Source organism: Leopardus geoffroyi, chromosome C1 (assembly GCF_018350155.1).
Source record: "Leopardus geoffroyi isolate Oge1 chromosome C1, O.geoffroyi_Oge1_pat1.0, whole genome shotgun sequence".
In the NCBI taxonomy this organism is placed as follows: Eukaryota; Metazoa; Chordata; class Mammalia; order Carnivora; family Felidae; genus Leopardus; species Leopardus geoffroyi.
This window is the reverse complement of record NC_059328.1, coordinates 30,771,373-30,784,583: the sequence shown is the minus strand read 5'-3', so window position 1 is coordinate 30,784,583 and position 13,211 is coordinate 30,771,373. Positions and strand designations below refer to the sequence as shown.

At 46.6% G+C, this 13,211-nt stretch overlaps 1 long non-coding RNA gene across 1 annotated transcript; it reads left to right on the top strand.

Annotated features, from left to right (window-relative positions):
* Positions 1-11,345: 11,345 nt before the first annotated feature.
* On the top strand, positions 11,346-12,893 carry LOC123599856. Its single transcript, XR_006713322.1, has 3 exons — positions 11,346-11,433; positions 11,617-11,685; positions 12,369-12,893. It is a non-coding gene; the product is annotated as an uncharacterized LOC123599856 (long non-coding RNA).
* The last annotated feature ends 318 nt before the right edge of the window (positions 12,894-13,211 follow it).

Here is a 13,211-nt window from a genome sequence, read left to right as displayed (position 1 = left end):
AAGCTTCACACCCACCCTGCCCCTTTAGACAGAAGCCATAGCTGCCAAATCCAGAAGCCAACTGGACCACACCCTGTAACTGTGGTCAGGTGTGTCTGTCTCTCCCACTTTGACACCAAGGCCAGTGCCCATTGGCCTCACCAGTCTCAGGCCAAACCAGGGAGGTGATCGTAGGAATGAGGCTGTGAGATCTGATTATGGGATCTCCTCAGGTACCTGTCACTATTCCAGACCAACAAGGTCACTCTCAAGAAGAATCTGACCAGGCATCCTTTAAGTGGGTGTGGTATAATTAGAAAAAAAAAAAAACCTATATAGGGGCTCCTGGGTGGCTCAGTCGGTTGAGCATCCGGCTTCGGCTCAGGTCATGATCTTGCAGTTTGTGAGTTCGAGCCCCATGTCGGGCTCTGTGCTGACAGCTCAGAGCCTGGAGCCTGCTTCGGATTCTGCGTCTCCTTCTCTCTCTGCCCCTCCCCAACTTGTGCTCTGTCTATGTCTCCCAAAAAATAAATAAATGTAAAAAAAAAAACTATATGTATATACACACATACACACACACACACACACATATATGTGTATATATTTGATCTTTGTCTCTAATACCTGGCACAGTTGGTCTTGCACCCCTGTGCCTCAGCTACATAACAAATTGAGAAGTGTTTATTTGTGAAAAACTGGTGAATTTCAGGTAAGAGCAGTGGGAACCCGTGGTGTTTAGCGTGGGGCTTGCTCTCACATCTCCCCTCCCGTTCAAGGAACTCCAAGGCCATTTTGGCTCAAGTGGTGTGAGCTGAGGGAGAGCAGCAGGAGGTGAGGCCAGAAAGACCACCGGGAGGTGAGATCACGTAGCGCTTTGGAGGTGATTGTAAGAATCTTGACTTTCATCCTGAATAAAGTGGGAAGACACCCCCGGTTTGCTTGGAGGAGTGACAAGACCTGATGTGTTTCACTGGCACCGTTCTGGCTTCTGTGGCGAGTGAGGTCAGGTAGCAGGCTGTTACAGAAATGCAGTTGAGAGATGGTGGCGTGGACCAGGGGGAATAGCCGTGGAGGCGGTGAAAAGTGGTGGGATTCTGGATATATTTTGAAAGTAGATGTCAAGGAATGTGAGAGAAAAGACTCATGCTATATGCTTGTTTGTTTTATACACTGCTGGATTCTATATGCTAGCATTTTACTTCAGGAGTTTTGCAAATATATTAACAAGTTTGGGCTAAATTTTCTTTCCTCATACTAGCATCCCAGGTTTGTTTGGCATCCGTTCCTTAGTAGGCCCATGATCTTTACCTGCAATTCTAAAATTCAAAGAGTTCTGAGAACTAACAATAGGTGTCTTTTTTGGGAGAGCACTTTTTCAGCAAACTCAGTTGGCAGCAAAGCCGGATCTGAATTGATGCAAGCCGATTTATAGCATTTATTTACCCCGCTTAGTATGTTATACCGCAAAAATATTAACATATTTGATTGTGGGAGCTGGTTCAGACTTTGCTGGGGTGTTATACACAACTTACATATTACACTATCTTTCTAAGCTCCCCAGCCCCAAAGAATTTAAGATAAAGGATTGTGGACTTAGTTTAACCTAATAAAATGAATTGGTCAGCTTTCTTCTCTTTCTTTCTTTCTTTCTTTCTTTTCTTTCTTTCTTTCTTTCTTTCTTTTTCAGTTTATTTATTTTGAAAGAGAGTGTGAGTGAGCATGTGTGGGAAGGGCAGAGAGAGAGAGAAAATCCCAAGCAGGCTCTGCACTGTTAGGATGGAGACCAACTCACGAACCATGAGATGGGCTCAAACTAACGAACCACTTGATGATGACCTGAGCCAAAACCAAGAGTTGCCACTTAATACAATGAGCCATCCAGGTATCTTTTCCTTTCTTCCTCCCTCCCTTCCCCCCTCCCTCCTTTCCTCCTTTCCTTCCTTCCTTTTATTGTTATTCGAAGTAGTTTGTGTATGGTGGGGATAATTTCCTTTTCTTTGAAATGTGGGAAACTCATTTGTAAAGATATCTGGGTTTGCCTCGTGTCTTGTGTGTGCTGTAGTCACTGTTGATAGTGAGTAACTGACTTTTCGTGGGAGTCACACTTCTCTGGTGCCTTGGTGCCCTGCAGTACCCAACTTGGCCAAGCTTTGGTGCTTCCGTTTTGTTTTGTTTATGTATTTATTTTGAGAGAGACAGAGGCAGCGTGAGCAGGGGAGGGGCAGAGAGAAGGGAGAAACAGAATCCCAAGCAGGCTCCACGCTGCCGGCACAGAGCCAGACACGGGGTTTGAACTCATGAAACTAAGATCATGACTTGAGCCTAAACCTAGAGTCAGACGCTTAACCGGCTGAGCCCCCCAGGCGCCCCAACAAGCCTTGCTGATTACATTTGGAGAAGCCTGATATTGCAATTCAATGAGATCAGAGACACCACAAACCAGTGGTTATTGGACCATTTGATTTGCAGACACTACTGGCTTTTTTGCTGGACAGTTTGGGAAGAAAAGAGCTTTCCAGGAATTGTATTTAGCATAATTATAGAGTGCAAATTTTTAATTTTACCTCTAGGGGGCAGTCATGGATCATAAATTGGTATGCTTAAAAAAATTATCTAAAAGAGATTAAACTGAGTGCCATTTTAGGTATGTATTGTTTTTCCCATTTTATAGATGAGAAAACCGAGCCTTAAAAAAGCTAAGTAAATTAGTTCATGAAAGTTGTAAGTGGTGTAAGTCAAATCTGGGATTTTAACGTAGATCTATTTAGCACTAGAGTCCATGCTCTTAACAATACTATATTCTTGGTTTCTTTCTTCCTCTCTCCCACTCTTTCCCTCTCTCTCCTCCTTAGAAGCAGTAGAACAAAGTGGTTAAATGTATCAATTCTGAGGTCAACCTGCCTGACCAGGAAGGCTTGGTCCACATGAGCACCTGCAGGGGAAAATGGCATCAGGAAATTGATTCCTGTGAAAAATAAGCCACCGACTTACCTACCAATGTCTGGCTCTCTCACTGACTAGCTGCGTGACCAAGGGGAGGCTACTTAACTGCTCTGTAGCTCGGGTTCCTCGTGGTAGAAATGAGATGATAAGGAAATGTTTGCTAAGTCTTGAGCGTCTGCAGATAGGCTTACCTGCTGCATGTCTCTGAGACTAAATTGCTAGTAAAAGGCAAGAAGGCATTGGTCAGGGCTCAAAGCAACTGCTTCTGGGAGACGTAATCAGAATCAGCAAAACGAAGAGCCTGGTGATGAGCCTGCCATACGTGTGATCTGTGTCTCAACTGTCCTATTTGGACTCAACCCGATGACTTTTTGGGTCAGTAAAGTTCCAACAAGTCACAAATGGAAGGGGGGCTCAGGTCCATTCCACAACAAACAATCTTGTGCTGACAAGCTAAAGACTTACTTGAACCAACCAATCACTTTTCCTTCTGAAACTGGGGCTGTTGCCCTTAGAAGCTCACCTTTGCCTTTGAATGGAGTCAGTTTTCACAGGGCCTGTTCAGCCCTTGTACATTGTCTACCTCAAAGTAAACCTTTCCTGCTTCCTGAGTTGTTTGCTAACACTTCATCTGAAGATACAATCTCACATGGCCTAACTTCTTTTGTTTGTTTGTTTGTTTGTTTGTTTGTTTGTTTGTTTGTTTTGAGAGAGAGAGAGAGAGAGAGAGAGCACTCGAGCAGGGGAGGGGCGGAGAGAGAGGGGAAGAGAGAATCCCAAGCAGGCTCCACACTGTCAGTGCAGAGCCCGACACAGGGCTGGGTCCTACCAACTGTGAGACCATGACCTGAGCCAAAATTAAGAGTTGGACGTTTCACCAACTGAACCACCCAGGTGCCCCTCCCATGGCCTAACTTCCGTATTGGATCAAATTTCCCTGCTTTACCTGGCAGTACATTACATTTAATACTCACTACGTATCAGTATTGATTTTTCCTTTTATTAGGGCTAATAGTTCCTATCTATAAGATTACTTTGATGATGAAATGAGATAATGCCTGTAGAGCACTTAGAACAAAGCCTGGGGTCGTAAGAACCCAATAAGTGTTATTGCTAGTCAACAAATTTTTTTTCAGTGCTACATTCTAAGGTATGTGTATTGGGAAGGGCCTGATCAGGATACAGAAACCATAGTCTTTGAACAGAGAGAATTTCATCTAAAGGACTGTCACCGAGGTATGAAGTTATTAACCGTTTAGCTGACAGGACACGAACAGAAGAAGGTATCTGGGAGGAAGCAATTATTGGAAGCAATACCACCATCGGGGCTAGGAGAGCAAAAGGAAGGTTTAAAACTCAAGCTTAGTGGAGAGGCCGGGCAGAGCTGAAACTCAGATCTCTGAGTAGGGGTACTGGTCAGCTGTGGTTGGGGTTTCTGAGTGAAACACAATAAGGCTAGTGTCCAAATGTTGGGAAAACCAAAAACTGGATTCACAAGCCCCACGGGATCTGCTGTGGCTGTGGTGAAGAAGTTTGCTGGATAATAAAGGTTGGGCCACGCAGGAGAAGAAGCCAATTCCTTCTTCCTTCAACCTTGCTATCCCTCGTATCACCTACTGACAAAGCCCATAGGGAGCCTGCTTTCGACAAAGCAGAGATGTGGTTGGCAGGGTCCCTGCCCCAGCATCGCAGGGCAGAGTATGGAAGGGTGAGTTGGAGTTAATAGACAACAGCTTAATGAATGGCGCCATCCCTCCCTTTGGCTATTCAGCATCCCTACACACACATCTTCATGTATTTGAGCTTCTCATAAGACAATGAAAACAATTTCTACCTAACAAAATAAAACTGTCCTTCATACAAATGGAGACATCTAATCTTCTCCCCCAAATGAGGAGATGCAAAGTTGCAGTAATGGTTGTATCCATTTTTGAGACATTCACACATCCATTTTTAAGATATGTTAATTACTCCTTAAATGCAGTCATAATTCCAGCTGAAGATTCATGTGAGCTCATCATCTTCTTTCTATAAGCACTCTGGTGCATTCAAAAGAATTCTTCTGCAACGCCCAGGTGACTCAGTTAGTTGGGAGTCTGACTTAGGCTTGGGCCATGACCTCACAGCTCATGAGTTCGAGCCTGGTGTCAGGCTCTGTGCTGACAGCTTGGAGCCTGGAGCTTGCTTCAGATTCTGTCTCTCCCTCTCTCTCTGCCCCTCCCCAGCTCATGATCTGTCTCTCTCTCTCTGCCCCTCCCCAGCTCATGATCTGTCTCTCTCTCTCTCTGCCCCTCCCCAGCTCATGATCTGTCTCTTTCTCTCTTCCCCTCCCCAGCTCATGATCTGTCTCTCTCTCTCTGCCCCTCCCCAGCTCATGATCTGTCTGTCTCTCTCTCTCAAGAATAAACATAAAAAAAATATTCTTCCTATACCATGGTCCTTGTGGTTGTCATTACTGCTGTAATGACCAAGTGAAACAGCCACTTTGTCCCCTGGTATTTTCTCTTTTTTTAAAGTTTGTTTATTGAGAGAGAGAGAGAGAGAGAGAGAGTGGGTGAGGGAGGGGCAGAGAGAGGATCCCAAGCAGGCTCCACACTGTCAGCGCAGAGCCCAAGCTGGGCTTGAACTCATGAACTGTGAGATCATGACCTGAGCCAGAGTCAAACACTTAACCAACGGAGCCACCCAGGTGCCCCACTGGCACTTTCAACAGTCATTTGACTATAGTCAATAGTCAATAGTCAGTCAGTTGACTGTGGGTCATAGTTTGTTGAATTGTGAAGTCTTCGCATGCCACAGACTGCTATCATGCCATTGTCTGTGGGTAAGGTTAGCACTGAATTCTATCCAAAAACATAACCAAAGTAATGCCAAAAAAAAAAAAAAAAAAAAAAAGTCCCCTCCTGGCACATTTTCTCAGTCAGCCAGAGTCCAATCCGGAGACAGAACCCACCAATTATTTGAACAGAGAGAACTGAATATAAATCATGGCTAACTAAGTATAAAGTTGTTAATGAAGTCACTAAAGGAACAGTTAAAAAACCATCAGGGTACCGAGAGGTAGCAATTGCAGGAAGCAGCTACCACCCCCAGGGCTGAAGGAGCTCAGAGAAGAGGTGTGAGTAATCGAACCTCATGGAAGTTTGGAGGAAAGCACAGCAGAGCTGGAACGCAGGCCTCAAAAGGTTGGGCGCTACTTGGAGGATGCTGGTGTCTCTGAATCCGGAAGAGGGTTCCATGGGGCTGAGACCCAGACCTCTTGGGGACAGGGCACTGACTCCCTGGTGCTGGTATCTCTGAGACAGCACAATGGGGCTGGCTCTGCAAGTGACAGGAAATTGTAAACTGTACTCAGCTGCTGCTGCGGGGAGGCCCTGCTGTTACCAGGGAGTCAAAGCGTTGCTGGAGTGATACAGAGAGTGGAAGCCATCAGGAGAGCCCACGGGAAGTTCACAGGGCAACAATGCAGGGGAGTTTCTTCTTCCACCCCCATCCTTGCACACTCCCTCCCTGTACAGGCACACCTTGGACCCGGTGCTGACTCGGTTCCAGACCACTGCAATAAAGCAAATAGCATAATAAAACGAGTGAAAGGAATTTTGGCTTCCCAGTGTATATAAAAGTTAGTTTAGGGGCACCAGAGTGGCTCAGTAGGTTGTGTCCTACCTCAGCTCAGGTCATGATCTCACAGTTTGTAGGTTCAAGGCCCGCATAGGGCTTTGCACTGACAGCGTGGAACCTGTTTCAGATCCTCTGTCTCCCCTTCTCTCTGCCCCTCCCCTGCTCCTGCTCTATCAAAAATAAATAAACATTAAAAAAAATTTTTTTAAACAATTAGTTTACACTGTACTGTAGTCTAAAAGCAAAGTATATGCCTTAATTAAAAACTACTTAATTGCTGGGGCACCTGGGTGACTCAGTGGGTTAAGCGTCCAGCTCTTGACTTTGGCTCAGGTCATGATCTCACAGTTCACGGGCTCAAGCTCCACATCAGACTCCGCACTAACAGTTTGGAGCCTGCTTGGGATTCTCACTCTCTCTCCTCTCTCTCTGCCCCTCCCCTGCTTGTGTGTGTGCATGCTCTCTCTCTCTGTCTCTCAAAATAAACTGAAAAAAAAAAAAAAAAAACCTCATTGCTAAAATATGCTAACCATCATTTACCTTTCAGGGAGTCATAATCACTGATCACAGATCGCCACCACAAATATAATAGTAATATATCACAAATACATCACAAATATAATAATGAAAATTTTGAGATATTGTGAGAATGACCCAAATATGACACAGAGATGCGAAGTGAGCAAATGCTGTTGGAAAAATGGGGCAAACAGATTTTGTTGATGCAGCATTGCCACATTTGTAAAATAAAAAACAAACAAAACAAAAACAAAAACCCACAATATCTGTGAAGCACAACAAAGTGAAGTACAATAAAATGAGATATGCCTGTATTAATCATGCCTTTTTATTTTCTTTTATTTGATGCTTTGGTGTCTTGGGGCCTTACTGACTCTGGAGGGACTGCCCCTCTCCAGGCTAGCTTACCGGCCTTTAGAGATAGCACACAATTTGCCCTAGACCATGCCTTTCATATGCAAACCAACCATGAGTCTGGAGCCTTGAACGCCAACCACGTCCTCTAGTGGGCTCTCACACTCCGGGCCACTATTCACTATCTACCCGCTCTAATTGCCCCAGGGCCAGGTACCAGACAACTAAGGACAGCCCCAATACCCCAGAGCCCACTGAAATTATTCACACTAGCCAATTCTAGACCCACTTACCCTGCCTTGCCCATCCCTTCCAATGAAAACTGCAATCAATCAATACTCCTCCCACATTTTCCCCTTACTCCCTCTCCCTCCTGACCCACCCTGGTGCTTCCCCCACATGGCCCTGCATGGTGTGCCTTGTCTTCCTGTTTCTAGGGACCGTGACTAAGCATCCTCCTTCATGACAGTCATTTCTGTGTGTGCACGTCCCACCTCATCTGATTAAACAAACCCCAGGTCCCCTTAGGGCAGTCTGTAGTGGCCTCGTTGGCAGACCCCAACAGGGAGCCAGCTAGCAAAGCAGAACGTGGGCCTCAGAGTCCCAGCTCCAGACTCACAAAGCCCAGTATAGAAGAGGGGTGGGGTTTGAAGCAGAGAGATTACAGCCACAGCACTGGCCACTGTCAGTTGGATAAGGTCCTTTTATTAAGGAGTTTCTAGTCCAGAGCAACAAAATTGTTCACAGTGAGATTGTGCTAGTAGAAAGCTATGCCTTAGAGACAAGCCTCACCTGAGACCTCCATACAGGGAAGCCAGCACAGGAGCCTGGGAGCACTGGGCTGTCAGAGGAGGTGTCACTAAATGACATCCAGCAAAACCCATAGAAAAGGAGGGAGGAACTTCTGGATATCCAGGAGCCATGGTGGATATCCTGGAGCAGAGCATTCGGGCAGAGAGAAGAGTGAGGGTGAAGGTCCCGAGACAGGAAGGTGCCCGCCTTCAAAGAACAGCAGAGTCGCCGTGATGTTAATTTTATGTGTCAACTTGGCTAGGCCGTGGTGCCCAGTTCTTTGGTCAAACACCTTCTCGCTGTTGCTGTGAAGGCACTTTCTGGCTGTGATCGCTAGTTCAGTCGGCGGACTTTGAGTAAAGCAGGTTACCCTCTGTGATGTGGGTGGGCCTCATGCAATCAGTGGAGGCCTTAAGAACAAAGACTGAGGTCCTCCTGAGGGAGAAGGCCGTTCTGCCCCCACACTGTAACACAGAAATTCTGCGCGAGTCTCCAGCCTTCGGACTCCAGACTACATCAACTCTTGCCTGAATTTCCATCCTGCTGGCCTGCCCTGTAGATTTCAGACTTCCTGCCCCCATGCGATCGGAGCCAATTCCTTAAAACGAATCTCTCTCCAAATACATAATGTGCATCCTATTGGTTCTGTTTCTCTGAAATAATCAGACCAATGCAGGCCAGGGTAGCACAAGAGGGCGGTGACAGGGAGAGTTCTGTGCAATGGGCCTGGGGTGAGGCGTGGGGTGGGGAGCTGACGATGTGAGGCCGTGTGGCCGTGGGGAGGGCTGTGGGCTTTCGTGGGCGAGGAAGTCAGCAGAGGGTGCTGAGCAAAAGACTTGCATGTTCAAAGCTGCTGGGGTTGCTGTGAGGAGAATGGGCTGTGGGGCAAAGGCACAGGGGGCCTGTGATGAGGCCACTGCAGGGATGCGGAGGAGAGACAGGACACGCTGATGGCTTGAATTGGATGACACAAGCGCTGGTGGTGAGAAGTGGACAGATTCTGGATGTTTGTTTGTTTGTTTTAAGTTTAGTTATTTGAGAGAGACAGAGACAGCGTGAGTAGGGGAGGGGCACGGGGTGGGTAGAGACAGAGAATCCCAAGTAGGCTCCGGGCTGCCAGCCCAGAGCTTGATGTGGGGCTCGAACTCACGGACCATGAGATCATGACCCGAGGGGAAACCAAGAGTTGGACACCTAACCGGCTGAGCCACCCAGGCGCCCCTGGATGTATTTTGAAGGCAGAGCTGAGCTCACAGGATTTGCTGGGTGTGGACTGTGAGGGAATTAGGTGTCAAGGACAACCTCAACCTCGGGGCTTTCAGACAGAGCAGCTAGAAGGGCAGAGCTGTCCTTTCCTGAGACCCTGAGGATTTGGGGAGGAGTGTGTCAGGGAGGGGGCTGAGACTCAGAGGTTTGGTTTTAAGACATGTTAGTTTTGGATGCCTCTTAGAGGTTTGGTCATTGGGTGTCCACATCTGGACTTCGGGGGCTTGGGCTCAGACGCACATTTGAGCCCAAGGCTCAGGCTTGGAGCCGCCTGGCCCGCGACCACACAGGGAGGCCGGCAGCGCTCCGCCTGGGACTCGGGCCTGTGTGCTCCCCTCAGCACCTCACCGTGGGCCGTGTCCTGGAGCCTGCTGTAGCTCCCCACGCCGGTCCCACCCGGGTCAGGTGGGTAATACCCACACCTCTTCCAGGCTGTTCTCCGCACTGGGTCCTCACACTGCAGATCACCGTTTCCACAGAAAACAGGAACGAGCCTGGAAAACCCCAAACCTGGTTACCCATTAACCCAGCCCTGAGCGAGGGCCAAGTGGACGGGCCTCATTTTCTCACCAGAGCTGGTTACAGTTAGTCCAGGGGAGGCACGCGGGTTTCATCTTGTGGGCCAGTCTTGATTAGTTAAGTTCTGGGTAGAGTGTCTTAACGAGGGGGAAGTGGGCAGTAAGCTATCAGTGATGTTTCCAGTAATCAGTAAAGGGGCAGGGGAAAGGAAAAGCTGTTCTTTAAATTCCTGTAACATGGGCCTAATATTTAGGGAGTTTGAGGATCGGCACAAGGGTGGTATATATAGCTGAAGCAGTCGTACAAGTAGCTTGTGTGGAGTCCATTCATTTATTCAGGAAATAATTTTCCCGTGCCTACCATGTACCAGTCACTAAGCTCAGTGTAAGCGATAAAAAAATGGAAACAAACAGGTTCTTTAACCCTCCTGTCCTATTCAGCTGGGGCCGCCATAACAAAACACCACAGACTGGGTGGCTTCAACAGAAATGTATTTTCTCACAGTTCTGGAGCCTGGAAATCTAAGATTAAAGGTCCAGCCGATTCAGTTCCCAGCAATGGCCCTCTTCCTGGCTTGTAGACAGTCACCTTCTCACTATGTCCTTCCATGGCCTTTTCTCTGTAGGTATGCTTGGTGTGGAGGAAGCGGGGAGAAAGCTGGCAGCACAGACCCCAATGCAGAGCTTGAACTTACAAGGCATGAGATCATGACCTGAGCCGAAGTCGGACGTTTAGCCCACTGAGCCATCCAGATGTCCTGAGAGAGACAGAGATTGACAGAGAGAGATCTTTCCCTTCTAACGCCATCAATCCTATTAGATTTGCACCCCATCCTTCATTTAATCTTAATTACCTCCTAAAGACTATATATCTCCAAATACATTGGGGGTTAGAGCAACTTATGAATTTTGGTGGGAGGGGACACAATTCAGTCCATAGCACATGCCCTTATGGAGATTATCACCTCATGAAGGTTGACGATTCAGCAGTATAAACATGTAAATAGAAATATAGTTACGAGTCCTACAGAAAAATAAACAGGGTGCTGTGACAGAGCACAGCAAGAGGGAGAACTTAATTCATACAGGGTGATAAGTGCTCTCTGGGGATATGACATGCAGTTTTGGACCTGAAGCATAAGAAATAGCCATTCAATGAGAAGGATGTTCCTGGAAAAGAGACCCACAAGTGCAAAGGCCCTGAGGTAGGAAAGAATTTAGTATGTTTAAGGAATTGAAAGGATGGTTTTTGCTTCTAAAGATCTTTCTGGTTTCTTTGTGGAGAATAAACAATGTGGAAAGAAGGGTGGAGGAGGTAAACCAATTCCAAGGCTTCTCTGTCTTCCAGGCAAAAGATGACGGTGGTTGGAAGTAGAATAGTAAAAGCAGAAACGGTGAGAAGTCGATTGATCCTGGTGTATATCTCTTGAAACTGGAGTTGGTAGGATTTGTTGATTGATTAGAGTTTGGGGGTGTGAGACGGAGGCAAAAAGCATGATTCCTGGGTGACCAGCCTGACCACTAGGTGCAGAGTGGTGCTATGGATTGACATGTGGATGCGTGTGGGCGCCCTGGATCTGGAGGGGTTAATCAAGAGTTTCTAATTGGGCTTGTTTGATTTCAGATGCCTATTAGTATGCCACTGAAGAGCCTGCAGAAGGAGCCGTGGTGAAGCCAGCAAGTTATAGGAAAGGTGTGTTATAGGAGGCAAATGAAGAAAGTGTTTCAAGGAGGGGTTTGTTCAACTGCCTTATTGAGGGGATTAAGAGGGGTAACACCATAGAATTACTGTTGGATTCGGTAAAGGGGAAGACATTTGTACCCTGGACTGCCTTTAGATGGGAGGTGAACACTTCTCCATGTTCATGGGCGCAAAAGGGATGGATCCAGATATCAGCTCTTTTATAAACTTAGCGACGGAAGACAATGGAGATTGCCCTTTTCCCTAACAAAGCGCCAACAAAACAAACTCATGAGTTGTGACCATTGTCAGAAAGAGGCATATGAGATCATCAAAATTCCTTCAAACACGTGCTAGCTGATAGGAGTTACGAGACCATCCCTTGACACGGTGACCGTGCCAAGGGCTCTTGAAATAGTGGGGATGCCGACCTCAACCACTAGAGATGTTTACAGTTCACCAGATTCACCAGATGAAAGCCTCTGGTTGTCTGTAACTAGTAAATGAACAGGGATGGTTATTAGTCAGGGTAATGAATGTTAGCTGCTGTAACACACAGCTCCTAACTGTAGATGGCTTAATAGGAAGTAATCTCTCATTCATGTCACAGTCCGGTTCAGGGCTTTGAGGGTTTTGCTTTACACAGTCCCTCAGAATCCCAGACTTCTTTCACCTTTGGGTTTACCTTCTTCTAGGTCTTTGAAGTCCTGTGCATTCAGCTGACAGATGGAAAAGAGAAAGGATCATACAGGAAGTTTGTATGGGCCAGGCCTAGAAGAGATAGTATCACTTCCACTCATATTTCATTAGCCAGATCTCAGTCTCATGTCTACACAACAACAGCCCCAGCTGAGGTCCCCACTGACACCAGGATCAAGCACCTGATGTATGTGTGAAGATGGTTCCAGATGATGTTAGCCCTCAGTGTCAGATTTTCCCAGATATTGAGGAACAGAGAGAAGCCACCCCCCTTAACCTTAAGGAAACCCTACAGTTGCATGAACTCTAATCCCTTGATGAATTCCTTTTTCTATATTATTCATACTGTTTCTGCTTATTTGTTCCAACCCTGACTGATACAAACCATGAACTCTGGCCGAACATGCTTGCCATTCTGAATGGTACAAGTGCCACAAAAGGTGGGCGCCTTTAACTTCTAATAAAATTGGGGTACTTTTTAATTCAACATTTATATTACTAGTAATTATTAATATCTTTAAAAAAATTTCTCCCCCAGATTCAGAAGACTTTTCTTTCTGATATTTAAAAGAAACATTTACCCTTGGGGCGCCTGGGTGGCTCAGTCAGTTAAGCATCTGACTTCAGCTCAGGTCATGATCTCATGGTTCATGAGTTCGAGCTCCACATCAGGCTTTCTGTTGTCAGCACAGAGCCCTCTTTGGATCCTCTGTCTCCCTCTCTCTCTCTGTGCCTCCCCTGCTCTCTCTCTCTCTCTCTCTCTCTCAAAAATAAGTAAATAAGCATTAAAAAATAAATAAATAAAAGAAACATTTACCCAAACACCACTGTCCCTTTCT